Source organism: Neofelis nebulosa, chromosome 2 (assembly GCF_028018385.1).
Source record: "Neofelis nebulosa isolate mNeoNeb1 chromosome 2, mNeoNeb1.pri, whole genome shotgun sequence".
Lineage (NCBI taxonomy): Eukaryota > Metazoa > Chordata > Mammalia > Carnivora > Felidae > Neofelis > Neofelis nebulosa.
In genome coordinates this window covers 175,443,664-175,458,300 of record NC_080783.1, presented here as the reverse complement: position 1 = coordinate 175,458,300, position 14,637 = coordinate 175,443,664, and the positions used below count along the sequence as shown (strand labels likewise).

General features: G+C 41.5%; 1 protein-coding gene across 17 annotated transcripts in view; it reads right to left on the bottom strand.

The window, feature by feature from the left end:
• Positions 1 to 14,637, bottom strand: part of DAB1 (DAB adaptor protein 1) — a 1,141,854-nt gene that overhangs the window by 594,362 nt on the left and 532,855 nt on the right. For all 17 annotated transcript variants that reach the window (XM_058717264.1, XM_058717252.1, XM_058717251.1 and 14 more), the window contains one exon: positions 13,125 to 13,198. The gene's annotated coding sequence lies outside the window, so the exon portion shown is untranslated. The remainder of the gene's footprint in view (positions 1 to 13,124; positions 13,199 to 14,637) is intronic.

Sequence of the window (14,637 nt, the reverse complement as noted above, 5' to 3'; positions counted from 1 at the left end):
CTACCAGCTCTTTGAGGGAGGTGGCTAAGAGCCGACAGTCAGACTTTTAGGTCAGGGGGGTATGACCTTGGACAAGTTAACATCTCTGAGCTTTAGTTAACTCATCTGCAAAGTGAAGATAATAGTGGTCCGTACATCACAGTGTTATTTTAAGAGTTCGCATAGTATCTGGCACATGGTGTTGTGCTAAAAGGATATGAACTATAATAATAGATAAAAACAAGCTCTTTGAAGTCAGATTAGGGTTCATATCTTGGCTGTCACTTAGTAGTGATTCCCTTAGGCAAGTTATTGAAACTTTCTAAGGCGTAATTGTGTTAAAATAGGGATAATAATATATAATCTTTCAGGATTAGTCCAAGGATGAAATGAAAGCCAGTATGATAGTATGCATATCCCTTGGCAATATTAAACACTTGGCAAATGAAATTATCACTACATATATGAAATCTTACTCTTATGAATATTAGTTTTCCTCATCTGTGAAAATAGAACACACATCAACCCCATCCTCTTTCAGGTTTTGTTTTAGGCCGAAATAAGATAATGGATATGAATGAAATTTCTATTCATTCATGCTCTCATTCAACAAGTATTTGTTGCGTATCTTTTGCGTGCCCAGACTATTCTAAGTGCCAGCAATACACCTGTAAACAAGCAAGGATAAAACTTCTGCCCTCACGGAGCTTGTGTTTCTGCCACTAGAGTGGAGGAGTGAGAGATGAATACACAAATGTATAAAGTCAGGTAGTGAAAAGTAGGGAAAAGTAAGGCAAATCATTAGGGAAAAGTAAGGCGAGGTTAAGAGGATCAGGCTGAGGTAGAACAGCTGTGCAATTTTGTAAAAGATGGTCAAGGAAGAAATAGCCAGTAAAGGGCACTTGAACAGAGACCTGAAGGACACAAGGGGTGAATCAGACAGATGTCTGGAGGACAGTCCACGTGGGGTGATAGTCTAATAGTCCTGAGATGGGAGCATGTTGGGTATGTTCGAGATGCCGTTAAGGAGCCCAGTTTGGCTGGAGCAGCTAAGGGAGGTGGGGTGAGTACGCTGTGGATCACATGGGAATTTGTAGGCCATGTGTTAGGGACTCAATTGAATCCCCTCAAATTCTATGTTAAAGCCCCAATACCCACTGTGATGATATTAGGAGATAGGGCCTTTCTGGAAGTAATTAAGGTTAAATAAAGTCGGAAGGGTCAGGCTCCAATCCAATAGGACTGGTCTCCGTATAAGAAGAGCTATCTTTGCATGTACAGAGACAAAGTGCCTTGTGAGGACTAGGGAGAAGGCAGCTATCTCCAAGCCAGGAAGACTGGTCTCACCAGAAACCAAATGAGCTGGCAGCTTGATCTCAGATCTTCTAACCTCCAGAACTGCCAGAAGATAATGGCTATTGTTTAAGCCACCCAGGCTTTTGTTATTTTGCTATGGCAGCCCCAGGACACTAAAGACAACAGCAAAGACTTTTAGAAGGGCAACCATTAGAAAGCTTTAGGTAAGGATGGGATGTTCAAAAGGACACTTTTGCTTTGGTGTGTTAAATACGGGGGCAAGGCTGAAAGCTAAGAAATGAGGTAGGAGATTATTACACTAATCCAGGAAAATGATGGTAGCTGCTCAGACCAGCGTGGTAGCCGTAGAGAGTGGTGAGAGGGGGCTGAATTCTGAATGTAGGTCGGAGGTTGAGTCAGCACAACATGCTTGTGGATGGCAGGTGGAGTAGGAAAGAAAGGAACTATGTGTTGAGTACTGTGCTAGTAACTGGGGAAACAAAGTGTCGAGTACTGTGATGGTAACTGGGAAACGATGAAAAAGATCCACCAGCATGCATTTTCAACACAGTGTGATAGGGTGATGACAGAGATGTGCACAGGGAATCTTGGAATCCCTGGAGAGGGAGGCCTAAATCATCTCACTGGAAAAGTAGAAGCTTCCAAAGGAGGTGCCATCAGGTATGGGTTTGAGGCAAAGGGTTGGTATATGCAGGGTATGTGCAGGGGTGATTGGAGTCACAGGGCCAGCCTGAGCAACAGCACAGAGAGGAAAGGACAGGTTGGTGTGCGTTAGGACAGTAGACAAGTCAGGGGGTTGGGGCTACCAGGAGATGCAGGGGTGATCAACTTAAGACTCTGGGACTTCAAATCCCTAGGCCTTCAAATTCCTTCTTGTGGAATGAGGGGTTAACTACCACGCAGAGAAGAAGGGTGTGAGGGGTTACTGAGTGGCTTTAATAGAGGAAGTGTGTGCAAATTAGTAATTAGGGTCAGAGTCATTTTAAGGAAATAACCCCAAAGAGGGGGAAATCACTGTCTATGAAGGAATCTTCATGTATTATTGACAAAGCAAAATATTGCAAGGAAACCAACCTTTAGCAAGGTGGAAATGACCAAATGAATTATGGTGGATCTACCTAATAGTCCATTCACTCAGTGGAATATTACTCAGTCATTTAAAGTGATTGATATGAACAGTATCTAGCACCATAAAAAATGCTTATGATATGAGTGAAATAAACCAGGCTTTATATTTATATGTATAATCTGATAACATATAAAAATATATAAACATACAACATATATAAAATATGTCTATATAAAGACTCAAAGGAACACACCCAAATGATGGATCATGGGTTTTGTTTTTTTTTTCTCTAATTTCTTAACATCATGTAATATGTTTAGTTTTGAAGTTGAAATTAATGATAAAAAATCAAAAAGTTGCTTACAAAAGCATATTTTTGTTATTTTTAATTAATGAAAACAATATATCACGTATGATAACTTTATCAGAGTTGCATGAGGAGATAAAAATCAGTATTCATATTATTTTCTTCTTATGAAGTACAGGTTTTCAGCAGTCCTGGGTAAGGAGTGTCAGATCACAAGACTGGGGCCTACTGAGAAGGCACATTCTCTGAAGGAGTGAGCCAGCCCCACTCTTCTCCAGATTCTGGCTCGCAAACGATTCCTTTCTTGGTGCTCTCACTTTAGATCTGGCCCAAATACTGTTCTCATTACAACTCAGCTAAGTTTTGACCTGATCTCAGTAATCTGCCATGTTGGAGGGAGGGGGCAACTGTTCAGAATTATCTCCCATTTTCTAATCCATAGGGATTAAAGTTACAGCTCATGCTCTGGAAGGATCTGCCTAATAAATGAGGAAGACACCAAAGAAGGTAGGGAATGAGCCTCTGGGAGGGGCCAGAAGAATAGGTAGGAATTCACCACCTTAGGTAAAGGCAGGATAGGGTATTACAGGTAGAAGCAAATAAGTGTGTGTGTGCACGCACACACACACTGAAAGGTGGGAATGGCAGAGAAGATTCTACAGATGAGTTTGGGAAGTTAGGACAGGGCCGGATTATGAAGACCTCTGAAGTCTCCATTAAGACACTTTGCCAATTCCACTAGGCAAAGGGGAGCCACTGACACATTTTCAGCAGAGGAGTAGCCTTTTTATATCTGTAATTAGCAGGATAAAGGACAGAGCAGTGTTTGGAAGGAGCGAGACTAAAGGTTGAGCACTTATGAGGCTCAGAGGACAATGTGACCTTGGACAAAGGTAATGGCAGCTGGGATTCACTCTTTCATTGAACGAATACCTTTTGAGCATCTGCTATGAGCCACACATTCTGCTTTGCTAAGCACTGGGGATATACTGCAAAAGGGGAGACAGACAAGATCCCTGCCCTCAGGGAGCTTATAGTATAATGCGCTGGAGAGAGAAGGAAATGTTTCAGTATATTTCAGAGGCAGAATCAACAGGTCCTTTTAACACACTCTTCAGTGCTTAAAGGACAAACTCCACGAAGTCCAGCAGAAGTCACAATAGATAGGCTATCATTCCAAAGCCTACAACATTCATTCTCTTAATTGCAGCTAAAAGAAAGTTCCCACAAATACACTGGAAAAGACAGGCATTATGGGTATGGGCTTTCTCCCTGGCATGTGAAGTCTGAAGCTCAGGGTTTGAATAGTTCCATCAAGGGCAACAGTGGATAGAGTCCACAGAAGCATGACAAGGGACAGCGCAGAGGCTCATGGGCAGAAGGACAAGAATGGAGAAGCAAATCACATGAGTTGCAGGCTCAGCTCTGCGTAGCATTTGTTATGGGATTGAGCAGAAGTTACTACCTTGCTTGCAGACTCTAGTTCCTTGTCTGTCAGCAAGGAAACTAAAGCAGATAATCTCTGAGATCCCTTCTACTCCTAGAATGTCCTGATCCCATTTTTGCTTCCTAAGGTTTCTGAATGAACGGGTGTATCTCCAGGGATATAATACACTCTTATTCACAATTGGTATTTAAATTTATTACACCAACTTAGAGTTCTATAACCATGTGTACTTTACCGAGTACTTTCACATGCACAGTACCACTTTCTCTTCCCAGTCACCTCCGACTCCCATTTTTATAGGCGAGGGGATTTGCAGCTACATGAGCAAGAGAGGGAGGAGATACAAGACACTGAGTCCACACAGACAAATGGCGAAGTGTACGTTAAGTCAGCCTTTTAGTGCCAAAGTGGTTCTTTTATCCACTTCAAAAGCTCAACGCATTAACCCGACAGCTTATTCTCCTGTTCTAATCAATCTATGTTTAGGATTTAACAACTCAAACAGGATATTAGGTAAGTCAAATAGGTTCAGCACCAAGAACTCACTAAAAGGAAGAATGACTACATTTTATTGAACCTAATTTGTAAGCCATCTGGAAGCATTACCTTCAGTGGGACGTCCAGAACTAGTGTCCCTAGTGAAGAGACGCTGATAAATAAAGACACCAGCATTTCAGTAACATTAAATCCACGTGTTAAACACAGAAAGGTGAAAAATCTAGGGGCACACAAGCTCTAGATGGTCTTTTTATTTCCCCTGGTAATGTTCCCAGGAAGATACATGCTTGGCCTCAAGAAAATTACCTGTCAAATAAAATTCCTACAGAAACTTCCTTTGAAAGAATCATCGTGCAGCAAATGGAGACACTCTCACAATATTTGGTGCCTAGGTAGGTTAGTGCTGGTGGTTTGCATTCAAACTTACTTCTGGCATTAATGAGTTCCACAAAACTCTTAATTTGAGTCTTAATTTTCTCATGAAAATTTTCTAGACATGAAAATAATTTCCTCTTAAGGCTGCTACAGGAGCAAAACTAGCAAAATGAGACAGGAGGGTAGAGGTGGGGTAGGTGGGTGGGGTTAGTTCACAGCAGAAAAGCCAGACAGCAGAGTTTTCTGCTTTATCCAAGACTTGGTCTCATTCCCTTTCCCAACATTCTGACATTCTTACACTTGATTTTGGCCACGTTCTAGCTTCTCCATGGGTGTATCCCAAAGTTTAGTGGTTTAACTCTCTCCCAGTTTCCTCTCTGTGAGGTTCAGTCCATTCTGGATGATCTCTGAATAATACATGTGTCAGGCACATTTGTCTACAATCTGTTCAGAACAGATCTTCCAAAAGGCTGTTTGTACCCAAATGTTCTCCTCTACCTTATCATTATCTATCATCCCTCTTTCTCTCCCTCCTCTCTAAGAAATCTTTAGGGAACATCTACTCAATTATGGGATCTGAGGCTTAGGGGGATAGTGGGCAGATCACAGATTTCAGTCAGACAGGTCTAGTTTCAAGTCTTAGCGTAGCAATTTACCAGCTGCAGGACTTTGACTAAATTGTTTCACTTCTCTGATCCTCTTGACATTTACCTACAAATGGGGGTAACAATAGCTTCCTTACATGTCTGGGTTGGGGTTTATCATCATTAGCATATGGGGGTTCTCAGTGATTCTTTTTTTAATACCTAGAGTTAGATGTTAGAAATAGATTCAGGAAAAAAAAAACGCAAAAAAACTATAGACCTGGTCCCATAGGACATTAAGAGTGAAAGAAGAATGCAATAAACCATGCTAGTTGATTTAATAAAGAATTTCACCGCTCCCCAAAGGATACAGACATGTTCACACAGGATTGATGCTGGTCTTCCTCACCCATAGGAAACTGATTCTCTGACCCTTAGGTGTCTACTGTCCTAAGCAGGGGGGTCTGAGTTGACCAGATGCCCTAGCGGACCTCATTATGCTTTATTGTGCCACTCTGAAATAACAAGATCCCCTTCCACAGGCCTCCCTGGATTCCACTTCTTTGCTTAGCCCTCTTGGTCTGGGCTTATTATACATCCACTCCCTCCCTCAAGCCCCGTTCTTCCCTTATCAACCCTCGGTGTCTTCTGGTTCAAATTCATTTTCTCCCCAACACTAAAAATAAGAATCCTCATGTTACAACTCCATCCGTTGCCTGGAGATAACATTCAGCTCCTCACATGCAGGCAGACCTCCTCCAGCTGTGCCAATTTAATCCTGTTCTGTTGCTTCATTCATTTTGAATAGGATACCTTTGGCAGGTGAGGTGTTATGAACATCAACGTGTTAAATCTTCAGTAAAGTAATTCTCCTGGGCATTTTTTCCCCATTTCATTTTGTCCAGGATGCTGTCATAATGTCTACTGATATTTCTAGACTTTCCCCTTGAGTTCCTAGGCAATTCATTAATACACACATCCATCCAACAAACACCTTCTTGAGAACCCACCAACATGCCATTGTGCTATAGTACTCATTTGATCCTTGTAAGAAGGCAGGGTGTGTGCGTGTGCGTGTGTGTGTGTGTGCGCGCACACACACACACACATGCAGTGAGAGGGAAGGTAAGCCAGCTAGTTTTTCAACTTTGGCTGTTGTTCAATGATAAATGTGTGCAGGGGAACAGGGTGAGGTTTGGCCACAAATGTGGCTTGCAGCTGTCAAACACATCCTCCACATCTTTATCTGGAAGTCATACACCTGCCAATTACTGAGATTTTTCTAACCAGGTTTGTGAGCTCATAATTGGTTGCCTATGTCACACGTAAGAATAGGATGTTCCCAGAGCCATCTGTCCTACTCACACGGAGACCCTCCTGTGCCAGAGATGACGGAGAGGCTCTTTTCTTTGAATGGACATCTACGTTATCCATTCATAACAGTTTCCTTTGTATATTCTTGATTTCATCACTTGGTTGTGTCACTTTGTAAAACTCCCTCCATTATAACTTTGAGTTCTTTTTTGCAGTCATCTCAATAATAGGCTGTTCTGTCATGTTCTATTGTTTGCATTTGATTTTTGTTAGTTTTAACAAACATAGGAGAATTTTTAGTCATTCTTTCATATTGGAAGCCTCTTGCCCTTTTTGGTCAGCTCTGTAATATTTTTTACAAGTGCTTTTGAAATACATGCCCATCTTAACAGAAACCACTCTTCACTCAATTTCTTCAATCTGCATCTTTAAGAAACAACTTAGGCAAAAAGTTACTATGGTAGACCCTGAACAGTGTAAGAAATCAGGTTACGAACATGTCAAGGTGTTTATTTTCATTAAAAAATAAGAGTGCCCTGATTTGCTACTCTCTTGTGATTTCTAAGGTTTAACATCTCATCATAACTGGCATTTCCCTAACCGAGGTGTGAGCTAATCTGAGACTGGGACACAGATGTCAAGAACAGAGGGCCTCACATATCCAGAGCTGCTCAGGGATCCCTGGACTCACAGAGGGCCTGAGAATAGCAGGCTGGCTATTAGTATACCTATTTTACATCTGAGGAAACTGAAGCCATTAGAAACTACATAACAAGCAGATGCAGTCAGCCCTCTGCGGTGGCAGAAGACAAGCACAGGTATTCATATTCTAAGTTCCATGCTTCCGTCCCCTCCCACCATATCACACGATACTTTGTAAACATTCAGAATCAAGGTGTTGTCTTTACAAGCCATGGGGAGGATGAAGAGGAGACAGGTCTGGGGAAACTGAACGACTAGAAGTACCTCTCTAGTATATTCACATTTATTGGGTTAACTTCATGAAGAGTCTGATTCTTAAGCTTCAAAAGATGAGAAGCGAGAGAGAAAAAAATTCCGTGGATGAGGTCACAGCAGTGAGTTTATGCAACTATTTCAGGTTGGGAGGGGCAGAAGTCCTGAGGAAAAAGTGGGATATATCCTGGGCTGAAAAACAACATTTTTGGATTATGATTTTAATTTCTCTTTTGTTACATGACAGACAGAAAGAGGAATGGTGGATGGGAGGTAGAACAGGAATGGGCTTCCTTGTGAGTGGAGAATTCTGCATTATAGAAAGCTATGAGCAGCTGTATCAGGTGGGGATCAATCATGGAAACAGAAACAAGCAGTGTTAGATGTACACACACACACACACACACACACACACACACACAATTTCCTAGTGCTTGGTTCTGTTCGTCTGATAATAAATGCCATATATATCTATACACACACACACACACACACTATATGTACTATATATATGAAAAATAAATATATATTTATTATTTATTTAATAGAGGAATTTGGCAAGCGATTGTGGGAACTGGTTAAGCAGTTTTAAGTCTGTTCAATTATGTCTGATGATGGAGCTTGAAGTCCACTGGGCAGGCGGTTAGGAGGGAAAGATGGTTATAAATGGGGAGAATCAGGAGCAGCCTGGAATCCACAAGCAGGCACTGAAACTCCATGAAAACTTGCTGGAACCTTGGCTTTCACTGCTTCCCAGCTTGCCGATGTGGATGGCCTGCTGTAACCGGGGCCTTTTCTTAAGTGGCTAAACACACACATCTGGATGAGGCCTTGGGAAGCGGGAGGAGGATACGGGGAAAGGAAGAGCAGTTGTGGGCCCAGACGCTGCTTTGTGCCGACAGGGTGAGTCCACAGACCACCAACAACAGGTGAGCTGCAGAGTGGCTGCTGCTTCCCTCCATCCTCCGACCTCCCAAGAAACTCTCCCATGGCTCACTTAACTAGAAACATATAGGAAACTGAATTCTGAGTAAGGTAATCCCATTTGCCACATTGGCATATTACAAAACCACCATACTATCTGCGATGAACACTGTACATAGGGCAGGGTTGACTTAGATACTCTTCAGATGCCCAGAAGCAGCTCAGGGAGCCCAGCAGACCTGACTGTTCAGCAGCCAGGCCACTGTCTGGACAGGGAGGGCTCCCTGTGCACCCACAGACTTAGCTGCTTTCAATGTCTTCATCACTAGGGACTTCCCTTTTCTAAGCCCAGCCAAAGAGTGGGAGAGTGTCTTTCTAGCTTCCCTCTTCCTTGTTGCCAAAGATCAACACATCTGCCTTTTCATTTCAAAAATTTATAATGGCATGTATTGTTATAAGCAACAGTGGCTAACATTCATTGACAATAGATAACAGGCCAGACTCTTTCACATGGACTCTCTCATTAAATTCTTACAACAATCCTATATGAAAAGTATTGCTGTTACCTTAAGTTTACTGATGCGAAAATTCAAGCCTAAAGAAATTGATTTGCTCAATGTTCGACAGCTGTTACATGTTGGAGCAGGGATTGCAATCTAAGACATTCCGCTTTGGAAAGCAACACCACAAACATCAAACATACCAGATAAAGAGAACTGCCCTGTGGTTAAGAACACGTTTATGGGGCGCCTGGGTGGCTCAGTCGGTTAAGCGTCCGACTTCAGCCAGGTCACGATCTCGCGGTCCGTGAGTTCGAGCCCCGCGTCAGGCTATGGGCTGATGGCTCGGAGCCTGGAGCCTGTTTCCGATTCTGTGTCTCCCTCTCTCTCTGCCCCTCCCCCGTTCATGCTCTGTCTCTGTCTGTCCCAAAAATAAATTAAAAAAAAAAAAAAAAAAAGAACACGTTTAAGGTTTTTACAGTTGAACCCCCTGGTGTCAAGAATCTCTTACTTCCATCCAAGTTGAAGAATGTGTGGTTTTATCAGGAGAGGAAAAGTAAAAGGGTAAACAGGATCTGAGAAAATCAACAAGTCGGCAAATAGGAGACACTAGGAATTCTAAAAGGAGGAAAAAGAGGAGGAAGACTGGCGAGAAAAATTTTTCTTGTCTTATTACTATCTCACCATGATGACACCATGGCTATAAATGAATTCAAATGGACACATCTAGTTAACGCAAGAAATAAAGAGCCAACGGCTCAGTTATGTCAACAGATGGCTTTCAGGCAATTTTTAAAGGTAAGTGGCCTAAAAGCTCCAAAAGAACACCAAGGAATGGGGACAGTGGTTTTAGCAACTATTCAGAATTGGGTTCCCAGGGATGCCTTCTCTGCATGCTTAGGGTGGGTCACTATAGGGTTGGCTGATGAGAACAGGCAGACGGTCCTTCAAGTCTACTTTCAGGAGACACCAACAGCACAGAAGCCTTGGAAAATCACTGAGTGTAAGCTGGCTTTGCACCAACAAAACCTGGTTGCTGAGGAAATGTAACAGGTCAAGTGCACAGCTCTCAAACCAGCATCTGTAATATGTGGCTGAGCAGCTATGGTTCCGTGTGGCTGGGAGCAGCTGTTTTGTGCAATGCCCAGCCTCAAACCCCTTCTCACCCAGCGAAGTGTTGCTCATCTTTTGAGGCACCTCCCTCTCAGTGCTGTCTCCAGCATTGCGCTTCTGGGCTTATTGCTGTCTGGTCTGTATGATAATTGCTGACTTCTCTGAGCAACTTGAGCAGAAGGACTGTATCCTGCATTTTCTCACATTTCTATTAATAACATTTAAAGTACCTTGGGGATGCTCTGTGGCTTAGTCACTGCATTGCACCCTCCACAAAGTGCACACCACCATGACTATGTGAAAGCCTAGAATTCCTTCCTTTCCAAGGCCTTTCAAAGTTCTCTGTCCTCTGTCCCCACTGACCCTGCCCAAGTTTATCTCATCATCATCTCTTTCTAGGAATAGGTGAATAATCTTCAAATATCTCTTCTGCCACCCTCAGTGCACGGTTTGTCTCTGCTTCAAAAGGACAGGACTTTCTTGAATTGAAGATAAGCTCTTAGGACTGCTCCCAGAGGTGAACCTCCAGGGCTCCAACTTCCTCCAAAGGTATGCTTCACATTTTTTTTTAACACCCAGGCATACTTTCTCCCAAAAGCAGTGCTTCCTTCTTTGGCTTGTTGATTCACCCTTCTTAATTGAACAAGCCAAGAAAATACTTTAGAGCCCTTTAACTTTGACCCACAGAGGAACACAGACCACTGAGCAGCCTTAATTTTTAAAAATCAGGACTTGCAAGACAAAATGTATCAATAGGAGTTATACATACCTGTATATTTCTACCATTCAAAGATCTTTTGGGCACAATGTCCTTAATAATCACATAAGATAGATATTATTGTTCCCATTTTATAAATAATACAACAGAGGCTTGGAGCACTGTGATGGCTTGTGCAACATCTCAGTTGATTAATGGCAGAGTTCAAGAATAAAACCTTGCATTCCCAGTCTAGGTAAGGCACACATCTGAGAAAGCTTCTACTCCATTATTCTGGGGGTTTACTGATTTTAAACTTTTAAGTCATCACATATCTATATATTTTCAACCTCTGTCTATAGGCAGAATGCATTAGAAAGATTTATTGGACAGGCAATCTAGAAAAGATGACTGTTTTCAGAAGCTACTGCTCCCCCCGTCCTCCTTAGGTAGAAAACCTTAATTTGTCTTTCCAAATTCACTCCCCCTCAGAGAATAGCTTTGTGGATGGAAAAGCAATAATAAAAGACCAGACTCAGTCCAGCTGCAAATGATCAGTCTCTTCTCTCCATTGTGGTAAATCACAGGCTTCCCCCAGGTCTGAAGTTGCTTACATGCTTGGGGAGCTGGTCTGAATAACCTGGCCAGCTACAGGGGAGAGTGCTTCCCCCACCTCCAAACCCCCATTTCTCATTTAACTCTACTCATTAGAGGAGGCTAGGGCACAAGCCAGGTTAACATGTCAATAAGTCACCAAGGAAATGCAAAAATTGACAGCTGAGGAATCCCAGCTCCCAGCCTTCTCCACTACAGAAACCCTCACAGAACAAGTTTCTCAGCCTCCTTGCCAGGTCACTTAAATGAGGAGTGACATTTGAGTCCCTGAGAGTAATTAATTTCCTCTATCTCCAATAGTACCTCATATTTTTAATGAATTTTTACAAGTCTCAGATCCTCCAGCCTCTCAGCTCCCTCCCCAGTCCCGCTGTTGTTCCCCAAGGTCCCATAACGAATAGCTCCTACTCCTATTTGCCTTGCAAACTCACATAAACTGGAAATGATAAATACATTATCTGGGCTTTTTAACGGACCATTGTTTAATTTTCTATGCCTGTCTGGTTGGGGAAGAGATGAATATTACCTTGTGGAGAATAAGATTTCTATTTCATTTAAGGGGGGTTGGGGGTAATCTATGGCAGGAAAGCAACACTCTGTTCATCCTAATAGGCAGTGCTAATTAAAAGTGTTCAGAAGGGACATCCATCTACCAGTCTGTGATTCATTCAGCATTATCCCTGGTAAACAAGAAATAGATACTGCAATGAATGCTTCTAATTTGTCAAAAGAATAGGCATTTTCAATTGTGTCTTCTTGGCTCCCCGTATGAAGTACAGATTTCAGTGTTGCCATCATTTAAAAGTTTAGGACCTCAAAATAATAGTACTTGCTCCTTAAGCTCGTAAATCTCCGAGTCTGTTTTCAATGTAGAAACATTTATCTTACATATGGTTTGACTTTAGTTTCAACAATTGAAAACGGTTCCTTCTGTTGGTAAATATATTGAAACAGAGGGCATTTGAGGAGAGCTAACATAGTTGTGTTTAAAAGCAAACCATTTGATGGGTATTGAGGAGGGCACCTTTTGGGATGAGCACTGGGTGTTGTATGGAAACCAATTTGACAATAAACTTCATATATTGAAAAAAAAAATAAAAATAAAAGCAAACCATTTTGAGACCACCTACTAGGAGAGGCTAAAACCCAGGCAGGAAAACTTAAAACTCCTAATGACACTTCCTAGATAGTTAAAGAAGAGAAGAAAGGGAATCACTATTCCCTTTCTCTAAGCACAAACACAAAATAGACCAGAGAAAAGTGACCCTAAGCTCCAATTCCCAAAGGCTCCATGTACCCTCCAGGATGTTTTAAGGAGGAACACAAAGCACAAAGCCACACTTGAAGAGGACTCAGAGACCCTTATGAGCCATTTTCCCAGAGAGGAAGATTTTCCTCATACCCGTGAGTCAACCAGCCTCAAATATTTACCTTTGTGTTGTGTCAAAGAGTCCCTCAATCATGAAGATTTAGAGCCAGGGTTCACCACCATGTCTTGCTGAAGGCTGAAAGCAAATAAAATAAGATGTTTAAGAAAGTAAATAATTATTTAATGGCCTTATTTTTCTTTCCTCTCTTTCATTCAAGAAACATTTCCTAAATTCCTACCATATACCAGGCACTGGAAATACAGAGGTGGCTAAAACAAAAACACCACCACCACCAACAACAACAAAATCAACAAATCAGCCCATTTTAAGTACTAGGCAAGAGGTGTTACACAATGCCCCCCAGGTAGGAGGGAGTCAGGATACATGTGTATGTGCCTAAAATGTGTGTGTACACATTCATGTGCATATCTACACATGTGTAGGAATTATTAAAGAATTTCTCCAACTTCTAATTCATCTGACTCTCTTAAAGGCATGAGCTCTTGCCTGGATATCAGTAAAGAAGAGGGCACTGGAGAAAATGTCAAAAGTCTTAAAAGTGATCATACACTTTAATCTGTAATTCGCCTTCAGGATTCCTTCTCAAGGAAACAATATGCACAGAGATTATCATCACAATGTTATTTGTAAGAAAGAGACAACTGTTACAGGAATGATAAAATGAGTGTTAGTGTTTGTACATATTAACATATTAAGAATATTAACGCACATATAAAAATAATTTTAAAAAATTTTCAGGATATGAGAAAATATGTAGAATATAATAAAATTACTTAAAAATTTGAGCTCATCCATGTACAAGTTGGTCTTAAAAAATATATCAGCTGCTAACAGTGGCTCATTGTAGCACAATCATAGGTTATTTTTCTCTTGTCTTTATGCTTACCAAGTTTTCTACAATCGTGCATTATTTTCTAGATGGTAAATAAACATACAAATAGGAGTTTCAGGGGAAACATCACCATTTCTGTGTCACTTCTCCACACCCGCCCCCCCCCCCCCCCCCGCCATCAAAATGGGGGACCCCATGCTCCGTAGTACCAATTCCATCCAGTAGATAAAACTGCCCGGGGATTGTCCATTTCCACCTCTGCCTCTCTCTACAGACTTATTAACCCTTACTTCCCAGGAACCTAACCAGAAGCAAGTTCATAGTCACCACTCAATGTGTGCTGCATGCATGCATGAATATATGAATGAATAAAAGACATAATAAATGGAACTGTAAGAAACTGTAAGAAACTGTAAGAAACATGTTCATTCAAAATAATCAGTGACAATAAAAGTTAAGTTCCATTTGGATTCACAGAGGATGGAAGAAGATGGAAAGCAGAGAGATAACAATTTTTCTGGTAAGACAGTGAAACAGAAATAAATAAATAAATAAATAAATAAATAAATAAATAAATAAATAAAAATAAAAGAAGAGCCCATGGTTAAAAAAAAGAGAGAGAAAAACTCAACATAATAGAATACCACAGCCTACTGATCTTCCAATTCCAAGCCCAAGAATCTGCTTAAGGCAGGAATATTTATCTAGTAACAACAGCCCA